Here is a 19,985-nt window from a genome sequence, read left to right as displayed (position 1 = left end):
TTTATTATTTGCTTCTGTTCCAAAAGCTTCCTCATCTTGAATATATTGCAGTTCATCCTTATTTTCCTTTAGTCCTATCATCCAACTTTTAGTAAACCTGAAGAATGATGACCTCAGAAATGATAGATGGCCATACAGCTGAGAATTGACCATGGCTCTCAACTTCTTTGCTTAAAATGAACAGAGAGTAAATCCTCAAGTTATCATGGATTAGAAAAAAAAAAAACCTTTCTTCCTTTTAACAGTTTAACAGTTTTGTTCTTCCTTTCTATATCTGTAAGGTACATCAGAGCCAGATAAATAATTTCCACCTGTTTTAGTTAACAGTGTTTACTCTTGAATAATGGCATAGTTTCCTCTTCTCTCTTCTCAGAAACGTATTGTCTTCGCCTGGTAAATTCATGGGTTGAGTTTGAGTAGATTTTAGAAAGTATTTTCTGACAATTGATGTAGTGAAAATATTTTGCTTCTGTTACCCTGATCATCTACATAGAGAGGTACACTGGATGATAAGAGACTACTCTAAAATCAAAAGAGATAGAAGTTTCACCATGATATTTATCTTTGTCTGCTATAACTAAGTTTGCCTTTATTCTTGAATTGAAGTACATGATATGACAGCAGAGGCTGGAAAATTTTTGGTTGCTTAATATTTTATTTCTAATACCAAAAGTCTATAATCTTGCTTTATCCTTTTTTTTTTTTTTTTTTTTTTTTTTTTTTTAATCTTGAGACAGGGTCTCACTCTGCTGCCCAGGCTGGAAGTGCAGTGGCACGATTCTAGCTCAGTGCAGCCTCAACCTTCTGGGCTAATGGTATGTTCCCACCTCAACCTGCCTCATGGCTGAGACTGCAGATGTGCACCACCACACTTGGCTAGTTTTTTAAAATTTTTGTTTAGATGAGGTCTCACTATTTTGTCCTGATGGTCTCAAACTCCTGGACTCAAGTGATCCTCCCACTTTGGCTTCTCAAGGTGCTGCGATTGTAGGCATGAGCCACCAAGTTTGGCCGTTGCTTTATGCTTGAGATTAAAAATGCTGTCTCATAATATCTAGATATTCTGAATTTTGCTTAAAAGAATCCCATCATTTTTGAGAGGCATCTAAACTGTTTTTAACTAGTTGTTTATTAACAGGAGTATAAGAGTGTGGATTATGAGTTTGTGATAGCATTTTTTTCTTTTTTTAACTTTTTTTTAACTTATTTTGAAAAATTTTAAACATAGGCAAAAGGAGAAAGAATAGCATAAAAAATCTCCACTGGCTATCACCTATCTTCAGTAATTATCAATAAATAACCAAGCTTATTTCATCCTTATCTCTCTAACCCCACTCTTTGCTGGTTATTGTTATTTTTATTTTAACAGCCTTATTTGGGTATAATTTACACACAATAAAATTTATCCATGGTAAGTGTACAATTTAATGATTTTTTAAGTAAATGTACAGAGTTATGCATCCAACCCCACGACGGAGTTTTAGCATATTCCTATTATGCTCCCACATGCTCCTATAGAGGAGCTCACACTCCCCAACCCTAGGCAGTCATTATCTAATTTTTGTCTCTATGTATTTGTCATTCTGGATATGGCATGTAAATGGAAACATACAATATGTAGTCTTTTGAGGCTGGCTTGCTGGCCTAATATTTTTGAGATTCGTCCATGTTGTCGAATGCAGAATGTTGTGGACTGTGTCAGTATTTTGTTCTTGTGGTCATGGACCCCTTTTCACTGAGCTTTCTTGGCCTTTATCTTGGCTTGAATGTGTGGGCTATGTGCTGAATAACTTCTCTATTACTTTCAGTGTCATTTTAGAGGAAAAGACAGTTGTTTTCTTCTCTTTGTTTTAATGAACTGGTACCTGCTGTGTGTTTATGCTGATTCTTAAGTTGTTTAAGGAAATATTTCCTTAATAGAAGAACCTTCTTTCAGGATCCTATTCTTCCTCCCAATATTGAATTTATTTTAAAATTTTGCCATTACAGTGTTTCCTGGAGAAATTTCCCTTCATTTAAAAATCTAGTTTCTTGCCGGGCGCGGTGGCTCACGCCTGTAATCCCAGCACTTTGGGAGGCCGAGACAGGCAGATCACCTGAGGTCAGGAGTTGAAGACTACCCTAACCAACATGGAAAAACCTCATCTCTACTAAAAATACAAAATTAGCCGGGCATGGTGGCACATGTGGGTAATCCCAGCTACTCAGGAGGCTGTGGCAGGAGAATCACTTGAACCCAGTAGGCAGAGTTTGTGGTGAGCCAAGATCATGCTGTTGTACTCCAGGCTGGGCAATAAGAGTGAAACCCCATCTGAAAAAAAGAAAAACAGGAAAAAAGACAATTCCCCTTTTCCATGCTCAGAGCAAAGAAAAAAAAAAAGAAATTTTCCCTTATCTCTGTAGTTCCAAATATAATATTTTTTATTTAATTATATTCAGTGTAAATATATTTTTAATTAAAATATATATTTTATTTTTAATTCATATGATGCTCAAGCTAAGTATCGTACACAGGACCCATAAACATATGTTTGTTGTGTTTTTCTACACGAGGTTTGTTAAAATGTTTAAAATGTCCCCTAAGCATGGTGCCGAAGTGCTATGTATCTGTTCCTAAGCTTTATTTAGGTAAATGTTATAGTGCAGTTTGCTGTGTGTTTAATATTAATGAATCTACAATATGGTACATCCAGAAAAAGAAAGAGGGAGTTCAACAATCTGTACAAAGCTTCTTGGGAAAATGCTAGGGTAGTATCTATAGTGCTTGATTGAAACTATGGAAAAGATAGAAATTATAAGAAGGTGACTGATTTTTTTAAAAGTAAAATGGACAGAATTGTTGATAGGCTGAAAGCCAAAGAAATTTACCATCATATTATCCAGAGTCAGGAAAATGTTATACCCTTCTCAACTAGTGCTGACTGGTTTGAACATTTCAAAAGGCAGTATGGTGTGAAGAATATTAAACTTTCAGGCAAGGTATGGTCTGCAAATGCAGAAGAATTTTTAAAGTACCAGCTTATGTGATACACAGAAAAAGGGTTATATGGAAAAGCAGGTTTTCAACACTGTTGAGACCGGCTTGTTTTTGACATTGAGGAGATATTGGCAAATGAACCTATGTAATGTTTAATAAATGACATTTTAGTTGATGAAAATCTCGTGACCAGGGTCTTGCAGGAACCTAACTCTGTTTTTCCCATAGAAAATTTCAGTAGTCGAGTGTTCATAGTGACTTCCTAAGTACCTTGAATAATGAAGGATAGATTGTAATTGATAAAGTAATTGTGTGCAAAACGCGTGAATAAGTCTTATAACTCAATAATGAGAAAAAAACTCAAAAAGTGGGCATTTGAACAAACACCACAGAAGATTTTTAAATGACAAAAAAAGTACGTGAAGAGTCGCTCTGTCATTAGTCATTAGGGAAATGATACTGTGTACAACTAGAATGGCTGAAATGAAAAGACTGGCAATACCAAGAGCTGGCGAGGATGTGAAGCGACTGCAGAACTCTTACACTGTACCTTGTTTTAGGGAATGCAAAATGGTATATCCACTTTTTAAAATAGTTTGGTGGTTTCTTATAAAGTTAAATATACACTTGCCATGTAATCTAACCATTCTGTTAATAGGAATATACCCAGGAGAAATGAAAATCAGTGTTTATAAAAAGATTGTATGTGAATATTCCTTGCAGCTTCATTCACAATAGCCAAAAACTAAAAGCAAACCAAATGTTCATCAACTGGCGAAGGGACAAACATATCATGTTACCTCCCTACTTAGCAATAAAAAGGAGGAGGTACTGATATACATATCAACATAGATGAATTTCAAAAGCATTGTGCTAAGTGACAAATGACAGACATAAAAGACTATATCATATGTGATCCTACTTAAATGAAGTTCTAGAAAAAGCAGAACTATAGAGGTAGAATACAGGTTAGTGATTGCCAGGGGACAGGAGTTGGGGGAGAGAGATTGACTCTGAAAAGGGATTAAAGGGACTTTTTGGAGTGATGGAAATATCCTATATCTTGATTACGATGCTAATTACGTACTATGTGCATTAAAAAAAAAACCCACATCAAACTCAACACTTAAAATGGGTGAGTTTAATTGAGGGTAAATTAAAACCCTTACAAAGCTGGTTAAAACAACAGTGACAAAAACTCCTTACCAAAACCTGTAAGGCTTTGGTCAACTTGCCAACACAAACCAAGACTTTGTTATCAGGGACATTCACATCAGACCCTTCACGAAGAGATTTTAAGAACTCAACTCAAAATAAATAATAAATTAGTATCTACTTTTCCAACTTAAAAATAATAAAAATTTTATTTGAATGTATAAGCCTCTACTTCAGCCAAAGCTCCTGGTGGGTTGGGCTATCTCCATATACGGTAGTAATAATTAAAATTTTTCTTTCTTCAAATGGCTACTAGGCTAATGGTTTAAATATTTACGCATATTCTACTATATTGTCTTCCATGACCATGCTGTGACCTCTCAAAACAAAAGTTAGAGATCGGAAGTAACTAACTGACAATTACAGTGGTTGATACACTCCAGTTTAAATAGAAGTGTCCTTGGTTAAAATATGGTTCATTCATCGGTCAAACTGTCCTTATTTCCTTTAATTGAATTAAGATGGACAAATGAGAGATGTGTGCAAGACAGGAAAAAAAGTCCTTTCATAAATCACTGGTATCCTCTCTGAGTGTAAAACGAATCAATTAAAAGCATGTCAAAGCATCTTTTACTGTTGAACAACTTTAATGCAGAAAACATTTATTAAAAAAATTTGAGTGAGAAATTGGTTACCTTATACAGTTAAACATAATTTAATGTTATCTCTGAGAATTGTGGATTATTTTATATCCACATGCTTGGCTAAAAATTAAAACTTTTATGCTAAGAAAGCCTTCATTTTTCATCTTATCTTCAAGTTGGAAATACCAACTAAGAAAATACAACATATAAGAAAATACACAATTCACACTTGCATATACACAATTTAGTTTTATCTGTACATTTACTAAATAGTTCCCTTCAGAGAGATGTAGCATTAGGATGGAGGGTGAAATATAATTTTTATTTTTTCACCTAATAGCCAATCGTTTTGAAAAATATAGTGTGTCTTCTCTTTCCAGTGCCTTAAATTGATATTTAACATGTGATAGCTTATTTATATATTCATATACATTTTTAACCCATATGTTAAAGTTGTCTTTATTACAGTTAGTTACCTGTCCCTATATCTTAGTTCTGTTTTCACTAGTGTACACGTGTAAATGTATACTGCTTAACGAAACCATTTTTAACCTAACCATTTTTAACCTGTGTGTAAAGGTTGATTTTATTACAATTAGTTATCTATCCTTATCTTAGTTCTGCTTCCACTAGTATACACATGTAAATTTATGTAACTCAGAGCCTGCTTCCAGCTTGTCTTTCTTTTTCATATTTGAATATGTTTTTTCCTACTTTCTAAATTTGGTCAAAATATGCTGATAACTTATTTTAATTGTTCATTTGAATTTTTGGCTTAATATTATTTAAAATTTTCAATTTGTTCAAAATTTAAAACATAAAAGGATATGTAATGAAAATCCTTTCTCCCTTCCCTGTCCCCAGCTACCAGTTTCTCTGTTAAGAGGCCACAAATATTAACACTTTCCTTATTTTTCCAGAAATGTTTTGTGCAGTATACATTTGGTTAGGGGAAAAAATGAAATAACCCTTATTTATTCAAAATTTCAAGAATATTAAAGTGCCATTGGTTTCTATGTGTTATTTTTATAGAGTCAACTTGCCAACACAAACCAACATAAACCAAGACTTTAAGTGTTGTCAAGGACATCACGATAGACCCTTCACTAAGAGATTTTAAGAACTCGCTCAAAATACTCTCAGCCTGAGGCTTTTAGAGTTTCCTATCTTTGGACTTTATGTTGCTGATATGTGTTCTTGGCTAGATTTCTGGTATGTCTGTGAAACTCCTCTCTTATCATTCGTCTTTTAGTCGTGGGCAAAGCCAGTAGAAGAGCATGGATATGAATGATTGAGTAGCCCTGATGACTAACACAGCTACGCGTGTTGCTTTTCCATTCGTTTTCGAGTCTATACTTGAAAATTTTTCCTTCTGAAACACCTAGAGCTGAGAATGACAATTTTACCCCTTTACCTTCATAATAAAGAAATAGAATTTAAAAACAGAACAGAAAGCTACATTCCAAAAAAAATTGGCAACCATGTATAGGACTATTTATTGATGACTTTGCTCATTGGCAGTATAAAGTGTATGTCACTCGTCATTAGCAGTAAAAATTTCACCACATTATGTTCTCTTTTTATTTTCTCTGGTGGCAACATGTGTCTGAACAGGGCCACTGGCTGTGGGTCAGGAGGTCAGTCTTTGAGGTTAACAGTGGATGGGGTCATTTGCTATTAACCTAAGATTAGCAGCTAAGGTCTTTCATTCATTCATTCATTCATTCATTTATTCATTCTTTTTTATAGATTTCCTCCATGTATAACATGCCAAATCAATCTTGCCCAATTTTAGAAGAATTTCTCCTTTCTGATCTGCATTTTATTTGCTTAAATTTATCATTAAGGTATTTTTTTTCTATCCAGATTTCTTTCTAGCCCCCATCCTAGTCTTCAAAGCAATGTTAACTTTCCTTAAATTTAAAAATTTTCCTATCTTTAACATTCATCTTCCAATATACAAATGCATCTTATATGTTTTTTGATCTTGAACTTTTGAGGGAAAAACAAATACATGGCAGAATTGTAGGATTTCAGGGATGTCTTCTCCCCTAAAACCGTCTCTCCTTGCTATTCTTACTATTGAACCATCTCCAACTCTTAAATTGGAAGTTTCGTAGTGGTTTACCTTCAAGGATCTATTGAGTTGGTACCCTGACATCTGAAACCTCCTATTTCTCTTTTCTCTTCAGCCAAAAATATTACCTATTATGATGTAGTTTCATCAGTCGTCTTTGAAATATAAAGAGAATGCTTGTCTAATAATTGTTCTCCATGGGATTTTTCAACAAGAGAGTTCCCACTTAATTACTATTTTATATTCTGGTATAGACCACAAGTCTGGGAACAAAGTGGATTTTGGGTATTTTGTATCACAGTTGTTTCTGTTAAACCTTGGCTCATTTTATTACTAGAAGGAGATCATAGTTACCTTAAAACAGCATTATTGTTATTGGTGATTTTCTTTTTCTCTAATCCAGCACTAGGTCTTAACTTGTGCTAAGCATATAGAGAGTCCACTGTAGATGCAAGTACAAGGAGAGGTCCTTCGTGCAACTGTGGAGTGCTGTGTCAAGCTTAACGCGTACAAAGAAGGAGAAGAAAGTAAAGTGTATGCATACGAATTTTAAATATGTTAAACCTATAAGATATAGATTAAAAATCAACTGGAGGCTGGGCACGATGGCTCATGCCTGTAATCCCAGCACTTTGGGAGGCCAAGGAGGGTGGATCACGAGGTCAAGGGATCGAGACCATCCTGGCCAACATGGTGAAACCCCATCTCTACTAAAAAATACAAAAATTAGCTGGGCGTGGTGGCGCGTGCCTGTAATCCCAGCTACTCAGGAGGCTGAGGCAGGAGAATTGCTTGAACCCTGGAGGCGGAGGTTGCAGTGAGCCAAGATCTCACCACTGCACTCCAGCCTGGTGACAGAGCGAGACTCCGTCTTAAAAAAAAAGAAAGAAAAAGTCAACTGGATTTCAAATCATATTATTCAGTAAAGAATGGCATACTTACCGGGTGCGGTGGTTCATGCCCATAATCCCAGCACATTGGAAGGCTTAGGTGGAAGGAGCCTGGGAAGTTGAGACCAGCCTGAGCAAGATAGTGAGACCTCATCTCTACAAAACATCAAAAAATTAGCCAGGCATGGTGGTGCATGCTACTTGAGAGGCTGAAGCAGGATAATTGCTTGAGACCAGGAGGTTGAGGCTGCAGTGAACTGCTCTTATGCCACTGCACTCCAGCATGGGTGACAAAACAAGACCCTGTCTAAAAAAAAAAGATAAAAACACGCTTCAAAGGGTGTGGTCTTTGTTGCTAAGCTCCTTTGTATGCTTGGAGTTGAGGAAAGTGGAGAATATTTAAGGAAAGCTTTCTGAAGAAATACACCCGGGAGAAGTGCGGTAGCAATCCAGGTAGAGAAGATAAGCGTAAGTTAAGACAGCAGCAAGAGAAGGCGTGGTATATTCCAAGAGCTCATAAGGAGATTGACTTTACCATCATATAAAGTCCTGGCAGGGAGTCATAAGAGATTAATCCAGGCTGGATGTGGTGGCTCACACCTGTAATCCCAGCACTTTGGGAGGCCAAGGCAGGCAGATCACAAGGTCAAGAGATTGAGGCCATCCTGGCCAACATGGTGAAACCCCTTCTCTGCTAAAAATACAAAAATTAGCTGTGAGTGGTGGCGAATGCCTGTAGTCCCAGCTAATTGGAAGGCTGAGGCAAAAGAATCACTTGAACCCAGGATGCAGAGGTTGCAGTGAGCCAAGATCACACCACTGCACTCCACCCTGGTGACAGAGCGAGACTCTGTCTCCAAAAACAAAAAAACAAGGAAGAGAGAGATTAATGCAGAGCAGTGTGTATTTTAGTTAAGAAACTTGGACTTTATCCTATAAGGATAGAGAAGGGTTTTAAGCAGAAAAGGAGTGACAGAGTCAGGCTTGCATTTTAAATGTAATTTGGTAGCTGTAGAGAGAGCAAATGTGAAGAAAGATTTAAAATGAAGTCAGAGGGATCACTTAAAGTGTTGACCTGACACCTAGGGCAGGGATAAATGGAATTGAAAGGAGAAGAATGGAGAGGAATAGAAAGTTGAAAAATAGCTACAAGTTAAAATCATCAGGCATGGTGATTGGTTATCAGTCATGAGGAGAAGTGGGAGAAACTTAATATAAATTCCAGGTTTCTGTCTATGCTAATTAAATGGAATAGAGAATATTAAGAGAAGCAGTTTAAAGAGGAACTGGATACTTTTAGGAATGTTGACCTTGATGCATGTATGAGATGACAAAAGGCAGATCAGCCAGCCCCGAGTAAAATGTGGGACTTACCAACACATAGCTATGGAAGGTGAAACGGAAAGTATGCAGGGTGAGAAAACCGGTGGGTCTAAGGCCACGCCCTAAAAATCAGCAAAATATTATAGACTGGCATAGGATGATTTGTACAGAAGGAACTGTCAAAGAAGCATGAAGAGAACCCAAAAAGTGCAGTGCTACCAGGAGTCATAGGAGAATGAGTTTCAATCAACAGTGTCATTCATGATAGAATAGTACAGTGGTTCTCGATGATAAGGCCAGTAGTCATTGTTTTAAAACAATAAGCAAATTATCAGAGGCCAGAGCAGTTTGCATATTGCAGGAAAGAGGAAAGAGGAAAGCCACATTACCATGAATTATATAATGAATAGAAATGACTAGCCTGGCCAGGTGCGGTGGCTCACACCTGTAATCCTAGCACTTTGGGAGGCCGAGGCGGGTGGATCAGCTGAGGTAGGGAGTTCAAGACCAGCCTGGCCAACGTGGTAAAACCCCGTTTTTACTAAAAATACAAAAAATTAGCTGGGTGCAGTGGCATGCACTGTAATCCCAGCTACTCTGGAGGCTGAGGCAGGAGAATCACTTGAACCTAGGAGGTGGAGCTTACGGTGAGCTGAGATGATGCCACTGTACTCCAGCCTGAGCTACATAGTGAAACCTCATCTCTACAAAGAATTTTTATTTTATTTATTTTTATTTTTATTTTTTGTGTTCCCAGCATTATTTTTATTTTTTGAGACAGAGTTTTTCTCTTGTTGCCCAGGCTGGAGTGCAATGGCACGATCTCAGCTCACTGCAAGCTCCACCTCCCGGGTTCAAGTGATTCTCCTGCCTCAGCCTCCCAAGTAGCTGGGATCACAGGCATGTGCCACCACGTCCAACTAATTTTGTATTTTTAGTACAGATGGGATTTCACTATGTTGGTCAGGCTAGTCTTGATCTCCAGACCTCAAGTGATCCACCCACCTCAGCCTCGCAAAGTACTTAGATTACAGCTGTGAGCCACCATGCCCCACTACCAAAAAGTTTTAAAAAGTAGCTGGGTGTGGTGGCTCATGCCTGTAATCCCAGCACTTTGGGAGACTGAGGTGGTAGATTAAATGAGGTCGTGAGTTCAAGACCGAGCCTGACTAATATGGAGAAACCCCGTCTCTACTAAAAATACAAAAAATTAGCCGGATGTGTTGGTGTGCACCTGTAACTCCAGCTACTTGGGAGACTGAGGCAGGATAATCACTTGAACCCGGGAGGCAGAGGTTGTGGTAAGCCAAGATCGCACCATTGCACTCCAGCCTGGGCAACAAGAGCGAAACTCTGTCTTAAAAAAAAAAAAAATAGAGTTTAGAAATGTCAATATTTATATAATTTATATATAAAATTTATATAATAAGACAGAGAAAATATTGCCTTGCAATGTCACAGACTTTGTCATTGGTTAACCCAAGTTCAGAGAGGCTTCAAAATCCCATCAGTTAATTCCCTAGCAAGTGAAAGCTGACAAATTCTGAGCTGCCTTCAAAGCAATTCTAGCTTTAAATAGGGAGAAGTGATGTTCACATGATAACTACTAAGAATTTTCTAGAATTGTAGTCCTCAGATTGAAAGTATAACTTGAGTGTTGAGCAGAGTAAATAAAAAAAAAATTGTATCTATGTACTTTGAAGTATACTTGAAGAGCATTGATTTTTAAAAGGTTGGCCGAGAGAAAAGACATCTTTTCTACATAAATGTGAAAATTAGGTTGATGATAGACTTCTAATTTGGTGACGATAGATGCAAGAAGGCAATGGAGTAATATGCCAGAGTACTGAGCAAAAATTATTCTTATCTTACAATTGTATACTCATCTAAAATTCAGTATTTTTACACAGTAGCAGGAGTTTACCACTGTCATGCTTTTGTTGAGAAAGAGAATCCTTTAAAGATGTGCTTTATCAACAAAATATAAATGTAGAGGTAGGAGTGATATGCAAGCATCAGAATTATGATAGTAATTAACTTTGAATGTTACAATAATAATAGAATAGCAATACCTTTCATATTATGATTTATTTACATAGGACGAAAACCCCAGTCAGTAATGACAAGGATGATGTGGGGATGTTCACTGGCAATTAAAGCATATTCAGATATTGAGATACTGAGTAACCCAGGAAAATTTGTAGTTAAAGTATAGTATAAAAATGTAAGGACGTTGCGAGGTGCAGTGGCTCACGCCTGTAATCTCAACACTTTGGGAGGCTAAGGCAGATGGATCACCTGAGATCAGGAGTTCGAGATCAGCCTTCTCTACTAAAAATACAAAAATTAGCTGGGCATGGTGGCACATGCCTGTAATCCCAACTACTCGGGAGGCTGAGGCAGGAGAATTGCTTGAACCCAGAAGGTAGAGTTTGCAGTGAGCTGAGATCATACTACTGCATGCCAGCCTGGGAGACAGAGGGAGACTCTGTCTCAAAAAAAAAAAAAAAAAAAAAAAGGACAAACCATGAACCATGATAGCAATATAATCTACAGCTTCCAAACATATAGAGAAAAAATTACTATAGAAAACTATCAGTACAATACAAGGCAGGAAAAAACAGATCATACAAAATAAGATAGTATAAGCCCTAATATGTCAATAATCAAACTTCAATGAAAGGGGATATAATATTGAATTTTTGCAAACCTAGTCATATTCTGCTTATGAGAAAAGTACAGTCCAAGTTTGGTGGCTCATACCTGTAATCCCAGCACTTTGGGAAGCCAAGGCAGGTGGATCACCTGAGGTCAGGAGTTTGTGACTAGCCTGGCCAACATGGTGAAACCCTGTCTTTACCAAAAAATACAAAAAATTAGCTGGGCATGGTGGTGGGTGCCTGTAATCCCAGCTACTCAGGAGGCTGAGGCAGGAGAATCGCTTGAAACTGAGAGGCAGAGGTTGCAGTGAGCCAAGATCACGCCATTGTACTCCAGCCTGAGCAATAAGAGCAAGACTCCATCTCAAAAAAAAAAAAAAGAAAGATATATTAACTGTGTGACTCTTAGATTCATAGGCTAAATTTCCTTTTGTATTGTTTTTCAAAGACTGAAAATGCCTATATTAGGAAATATCTTCACTTTCCATCTCCAGCTCCCCTGTTTGTCAATTCTTCTGTTCTGACCTCTAAGATGTGGTTCACATTTTAATTACAGTTACGTATGGCAGTCTCCATCTGCCAGAGCCAGCCAGCCTGCAGGCTTGAAGAGAATGAAGGAGAACGTAATACTGCCTTCTTTCTGACAAGCTTCTCATGGAGTTTTCCCTTTCATGGTTCAGACTCTTAACAATCTGTTGCAATGACTGAAGTGTCCTGTAAATGATCACTTACTACAAATATTCAGGTATATTTGTCACTTTAAGCATTAACAGTTTTTTAAAAATTAAATTCTTTATTCATTACATATACCGCTTGTGCTTATGGCCAGAAGGACTTGATACAGGACATGAAAGTTGTAAAAATTTGCTGTTTATTCTCTTTTCCTCATTTAACTGCAGATAAAATATTGGTTGTCCAGGATAAATCATCCTTAATGGGATATTTATACTCTTTCCTCCAAACACTGTGCACTTCCCCACCAACTGTACTCTCCCTATTTCTTTTTTTCCTTTTTTTTTTTTTTTTTTTAGCAGACAAGGTCTCTGTTGCCTAGACTGGTACGCAGTGGTGCAATCATAGAGTTTCACTGCAGCCTCAACCTCCTGGAGTCAGCTGATCCTCCAACCTCACCCTCCTTGCATTTATCGGCATTCACGCTCTGTTTTTTCAAGTAGCTGGGACTATAGGCATGAGCCACCATGTCTGGCTAAATTTTTCTTTTTCTTTTTTTTTTTTTTTTAATAGAGACAAGGTTTCTCCATATTGCCCAGGCTGGTCTCAAACTTCTGGGCTCAAGTGATCTGCCCACCTTGGCCTTCCAAAGTGCTGGGATTACAGGCCTGAGCCACTGCACCCGGCCCCCCTCCTTTTTTTTAAAGATAGAATTTCTCTCTGTTTCTCAGGCTGGACTCAGACTCCTAGACTAAAAGCTGTCCTCTCACCTCAGCCTCCCAAGTAGCTGGGACTTATTTATACTTTCTAGTTAATTGCGACTGTAGTTATGCACGAATTAAACATAGATTTATTCTGGTTGGTAATGATCATAAGGAAAGATCTGATTGGCTATCTTTGGGAATGATTGTAGACTGTAGTAAAGATCAAAAGTCCAAACTGATTTTTATCCTTTTGTCCTGTTAAAGTGTAGGGATCTAGAGTATTTATGAACATTGATGTCAGAAGCACATATATGTAGTTTTAAAACTAAAAATATAGCCCTTTTTACCTCTCATCTAACTTTGGAGACAACAGTTGCCTTTACAGATCTTTCTAGACAACTTCTGAGGCTTATTCAAGTCTCATTTGTTGGTGCTATAAATTCTTGCTCTGACCCTAGCTGAAATCAGTGTAGTCTGAACTACTGGAGAGAAGTTATTCCATAATACAGTGAATCTGAGAATTTATTTTTTCAATTGATACTTCCAGCTCTGGATTCCGTGACATTTGCCCAAAGGGAAACACCGGTCCCTTGGATTACACTGTGCATCCATTGTCTGAACTGTCACAGCAATAGCGCGTAAAGCTGTTTGCATAGCGTGCTAACTCTATCAGGGTCATTTCCAGTCTGTGGCCGCTAAAAATGAAAACCATGCCCCAGCCGGGACAAGAACAGGGTCAACAGCTGGCAAAGGATATGGCAATCATTTATATAAATATGCTTTCTCAATCCCACAAAAACAAAAAACCCCAACCCAACAGCTGGGAAGGGTTGGAAGTAGCCCCAAGGCTGGTTAGTCCCCTTCCAGATGGGGAGGTTAGACTGGGGCTAGCCAGACTGCTCCACATAGACTTCCGATTTGCATTAGAAATGAAAAGAGGAGAGGAAAGGGAAAAGGAAGAAAGGCTACAAGCATGACTGCTCTGTTTTTCACCTAACTTAATCAAATAAGTGAAGACTTTCCGAGACGGAAGGCTTGCATTTATCGGCATTCACGCTCTGTTTTTTCTGTTTATCATAGTGTCTAATACACTTTTTAACTGCTGAAACAGAAAGCATATATGCCCTAAAGTATAATTTATATATAATGTCATGGTTATTTGTAGACAGATTGAAGAAGCAGTCTCAGATTTATGTCCTGTTTACATCTTCCAAACACTTATGTAGATCATTCAATGCTAGAGAAGATAATAATTGTGGTGTTGGCTCACTCCCAGAATTTTATCCAAGGAATAGGGTTCATTTTTGTAATTTGATTTGCTTTATAATACATTGTTATTGCACATCTAATATATCCAACAGAATAACGAATCCCATTTTACTGGGTTCATCTTAAGGTTGCATATCATGAGGCCAAGTATTATTTTTTGTAACCTGTTGATGCTTCAAGAGGCAAAGGTGAAGAGTATATGACTTTCAAACTCTTCCAAGAGTGACATAGTGAAATAAAAGACACCACAGTGATGATGAAAAATTTGTTCTCATTATCTAGAAATGGGCCGCTCCTTCCTAATAGTGGAGAATTCTGCTGAAGCGAAATTGAATGGCAAGCAGCACTTTCCTCCTCTCCAGTCTTATATTTGCTTAAGGGAAAGCTTACATAATGAATACATTTATAGGTGTAGGATGAGCTCATGCTATCAGAATCCATAAACATATATAAATTAGACTCTTTTGCCAACATTGAGGCATTGTTGTAGAGAATCTTCTGCTTTGACATAGAAGTTAGGTAATGCATTTCCCTTCTTGTAACGATCTGCCTGAAACAAACATTTAGCCTTACTCACGGAATGTCAAAAATAGAAGGAACTGTAGTGATCATCTCAGATACCTCCTCTAATGCTACTGCCAGAGTAGAAGAGATCAGAAAGCTAGAATATGCAGAGGGAGGATGCTGTGGACCCCTCAATCAGGCATGCATCTTCCAACTATATGCACACAGAGGACCCTATACTGAGAAGGAACAGTGCCAAGACTGGATAAAGACCCCCAGGAGACCTGAATTATGAAAGCTATCTGCTGATCCCTAAAACACTCAGATTTACTGTGTAATTTTATAAAGTAAACTTCCCACTTTGTTCTGTGGCCCTTATAGTATCAAAACAAATGGTGCTCAAGCATCAACACTTTATTAGAAATTCTCGACTTCTAGATGTGGTTTTGGTCAGGTATTTCCATAGATAAGTAATAAGATGAGTGTGTTAGGTGTTGGCTCTGAAAGTCTATCCCATCTATATAGTAATGAATATTAGATTTTAAGCTTGTTGGGGGCAAGAAAACTAAATCATCTTCATGTTTATATCCAGTGAACCTGGCACATATGAGTACCTGGTGGATGTTTGCTGATACGCCATTAAGATAAAATGCAGGATACGTTGATTTTCAAATAATTAATTTAATATTTTCTTCTATAATAGGTACAGCCATTTTATACTAAAACTTTTGGGGGGAAGGGCCATTACCTTAATTTACACAATAGATCATTTATATTTCGCCAGAGGTGAAAGTAGACAAGGATGTTTTTGACAAGTTGTCATTGCTATTCCTGCCATCTTTGATTCTGACCCATTTTTAGCTTCTGTGCATTTACTTTTAGTTAATCTATTTGATTTGAATACACTGTTCAGTTAGTTTAAAATACTTCCTTAGCATTTATCTTCAAACTTTACGTGTGAAAATGAGGCTGAGGCCTAGAGTTGTCCTCAGAATTTAAGAACTAGTGGTTTAATTTCTTGACTCTGAGAGTCCAAATGTTTCCTTAGATTGATGCAGATTGGTTTAACATAATTGGAAGTTTGAAAGGTACATGTTTCTAAAGCTTTTAAGATAATGATACTTAGAAATCACTGATTGTTCCCTGAGGATGAATGCCTTTAATATAGGTTTACAAGCTCCAAAACTTTTAATATATCTTACCATACTCCGATTACTAGAAATATATAACTGAAACCAACCTTTCTCTATCCTGGAAAAAAGTATCCGGTAGAGTCTGTCCTTCCTGAGCTTAGATAAAACAATTCTTTTTATCTTATTTTTATATTTTTTAACCTTTTCCAATCTATAATACATTTGTGGTCTTACTGGGATATACCAGGAAGAAATTTCTTCCTTCTATTTCTTCTTTCTCTTTTTAGCCATCTGTATACCATGTAGAACCACAGAATGCATATGTTTTTATCTGTTCTGTTGTATCGAATGTATATGCTGCCAGCCATCCTTACTCTTTCCTCTCTATACTGCCACAGCTAAAACTGCTTCCCCGTCAAACATTAGAAAAGCGCAGGTCGGAACCTAGCGCATGGTGTTACATTAAAGACAGCTTGATATCATACTGACTGCAAATTCCCTCCCATAGTTTAAAGGCAAATAGTAGTGATCACAACCAAATTTAGAATGTGACACCATTGTTTAGGTGTATGCGATTCATTTTGATTATCTAATCACATATTGTTTTTTGCCTTCAATTTGTGCCCTGACTACACCTTGTGAAAGGTTAGGACTGGGACAATGACTTTAATGAACAAGTTATTCAAAAATACTTTCAAGGTGGACAATGTTAACTTTAAACAGTGAGCCCAAAGGGTAATGAATTACTAATACCATAGTTCCCTTCTCAAACAGCAGTGACAGCTTAATTTTGATAGGATACCCATGATCTTTGCAAGTGTATTCATGCCAGAAATGTTGTCCTCAGCATTAGATCCTATCTCTTTTCCTTTTCCAAAAGCCCGGTAAAGTTAGTTCGCTTAAAACTACCTGAAAACATCTTTCTAGGCATCCACCTTACCTCAGGGCCCTAGGGTCATAACCTCTTAACCTTACGGGTTATAGGTCTCTTGCTTTTTGATCTTTCTTGGTTCTTTAGTTTTTGCCTACTTCCTCCGCAACATTCAAGCCTTGTTATATAAGGAAATTGGAAACACCAATTTTGGATGAGATAAGTTACCCTTTCTTCCAGAATAATCCAAAAAGATGATTTTAAATAGAAACATGCTTGGGAAAAATTTAACAAAACTACAGCATCCTGTCTAAGCCAGTTTGAAGTTGCCCCCCTTCATTTCTTATCCTCTTTTTAAAAAACAAAACAAAACCTACTTAGAACCTACTGTTGACTTAGTGATAAAGTTTTTATTCAGGTCCCAAAGGCAGCTTGCTTGAGACATCAGAGGGAGTCAGAGTGGTCTGAGTGAATGAGGAGATTAATATTAATACAATTAGTAAGTTAGCTTATTATTCTTGTCTTACTGGCAGTGCACTGTTTGATAATCGTGACAACCAACATCAATTTGGCACTTACTATTGACAAATCATTATTTATTTTATAGCCATAGCAACTTGGAGAAGGAGAGATTATTATCCTTATTTCATAATAAAGGAACCTGAGCTTCAGAAGGGGTCCTTGGCTTGCCGAAGGCCATATGGTAAATCAGTGACTGAGCTGGTGTGGAATGTTAGCCTCCTGGAGCCGGATCCCTTCAGCCTCCCAAATACTCGTATTGGAGAGGCGTTAGGACTAGAGCATATTTCTTTTGATTATCAATGCAGGTGGTGGTAAGATATCCTCAGCTGTTTGGCTGGCTGTCTTACTATATTGGTATCTTTTTACTATTATCTTCTGTTTCAGCCAAAATTTGGGTTTTGTTACTTGGCCACACCCATAGGGTCAGGTAGAGTTTACTTGTTTGAGCCTAATAATCAAGTATTGTACTGAAATCCCAAACAGAATTGGAAAATGTACTTTTTTGATGGGTTACCTTTGCTCTTTCCTGCCTCAGCCCAAGAATCTCCATTAGAAATAATAAAAACCCTCAGGATTTTAAAGCCAAGTTAGCAGCCCTGAGTCAGGACAGGTGTTTATTTTTAATTCATACTCACAAAGCACTGTTTACCCATTCACCAGACAGAGCAAAAAAGGACAAATAGTAAAAAAAAATTATAGGTCATACAGTTGTCTTTTTGTTCCATAAAAATTAGGAGGTCTCTTTTAAAACATTAAGATAATGTTTAAATAAATACTTTTTTTTTTTTTGAAAAGTTAAAAATTCCTTAATTTTTTATTCCTGGTACCACTACCACAATTTACAGGGCAATATACCTGATGTAATGAAAAGAAAAAGACAAAGCTACAACAGATGAAAGACCTCAGGAACGCACATCTAATTGACACTACATTGCATTAATCAATAGCTGCACTTTTTGCAAACTGTGGCTATGACAGTCCTGAACAAGAAGGGTTTCCTGTTTAAGCTGCAGTAACTTTTCTGACTATGGAAAATCTCCTTCTGTGGCAGATTTTTACAGTTCCTCTAATGCATTTGAGACGACTGTCTCAAAGTTAACCTGCAGCTTTTCTGACAACTCCTCGCTCTCTCTCCTGCTAAGAACTGTAGCCCTTTTCTGCTGCTTTTAGAACCTTCTGCTACCATATCCACCACTTCCACCACCAGATCCATAACCACCACCATAGGGACTGCCCGAGCTTCTTCCACCAAAACTGCCCCCTTTCATGGGTCCATAATTTGATTGCTGTTGTCCACTATAATTTCCAAAATCATTATAGTTCCCACCACCACCATAGTTACCACCGCCAAAATTTCCTCCTTCATTGTAACCATCATATCCTCCACCACCGCCACCATATCCACCACCTTGGTTTCCATATCCTGGTCCACCACCACCATAGCCCCCTCTACTACTATACCAGGACCACCGCCATAGTTGCCACCATCACCAAATCCGTTATATCCACCATCACCTCCTCCATAACTACCTCTGCTGCCACCACCTCCACCACCATAACCTCCTCTTCCACCAAAGTTTCCACCACGGCCAAAATTACCTCCACCTCCAAAGTTTCCTCCACGACCCATAAAATTGCCAGATCCACCTCCGCAACCTCTCTGTGATCCAGCAGACTGCATCTCTTGTTTAGAAAGGGCCTTTTTCACTTCACAATTATGCCCATTAATAGTATGGTATTTCTGAACAACAATTTTATCAACTGTATCGTGATCATCGAAAGTTACAAAAGCAAATCCTCTCTTTTTCCCACTCTGCCTGTCTTCCATAACTTCTATGGTTTCAATCTTGCCATACTTTTCAAAGTAGTCTCTCAAATTACACTCTTCCGTATCTTCTTTAATACCACCAACAAAAATTTTCTTCACTGTTAGGTGGGCACCAGGCTTTACAGAATCCTCTCTAGAAACAGCTCTCTTTAGTTCCACTACACGCCCATCAACCTTGTGTGGTCGAGCACACATTGCTGCATCCACCTCTTCAACACAAGAATAAGTCACAAAACCAAAGCCCCTGGAACGTTTGGTTTGGGGATCTCTCATTACCACACAATCTGTAAGTGTGCCCCATTTCTCAAAATGTTCTCTTAAACTATCATCTGTAGTTTCAAAGCTCAGACCACCAATAAACAGTTTTCTCAACTGCTCTGGTTCCTTTGGATCATGGCCCTCCTCCCCCCGGCGGCGACGGCGACGGCGACGGCCGGAGTTGGGCTGGGGGCGACCGGGCGGTGGTTTTACCTCCATTTTGAGACCGGACTCGCCTCTTCCAACTCGAGTTCAATATCAAATAAATACATTTTAACCCAAACCTAAAATCAAACAATGATAGAAATATTTCTTCTTAAGTGCAGACTATCTGGCATTCACTGGTATCTGCTAGTGGCAAAGTCAGAATGAGGAGGCCTGCAGACAGTAATCATATTTCCATCACATGGAAATCACCAACTTGCCTGACTCACAAGAGCACTAAGTGTGTGTGTTTATGTGTGTATTTGTTCTGAATTTGTTTTGATTTTATCTGAC

General features: G+C 37.9%; 1 protein-coding gene and 1 pseudogene across 7 annotated transcripts in view; one reads left to right on the top strand and one right to left on the bottom strand.

Annotated features, from left to right (window-relative positions):
• The window catches only part of BCAS3 (BCAS3 microtubule associated cell migration factor), a 695,431-nt gene that overhangs the window by 492,241 nt on the left and 183,205 nt on the right, over positions 1 to 19,985 (top strand). The gene's annotated exons all lie outside the window — the stretch shown is intronic.
• Positions 18,519 to 19,706, bottom strand: LOC110569080 (heterogeneous nuclear ribonucleoprotein A3-like; annotated as a pseudogene).

Source organism: Aotus nancymaae, unplaced genomic scaffold, assembly GCF_030222135.1.
Source record: "Aotus nancymaae isolate 86718 unplaced genomic scaffold, 86718_ANA_hifiasm-v0.15.2.pri h1tg000018l, whole genome shotgun sequence".
Taxonomy (NCBI): domain Eukaryota; kingdom Metazoa; phylum Chordata; class Mammalia; order Primates; family Aotidae; genus Aotus; species Aotus nancymaae.
This window is presented reverse-complemented; position numbering and strand designations above follow the sequence as displayed.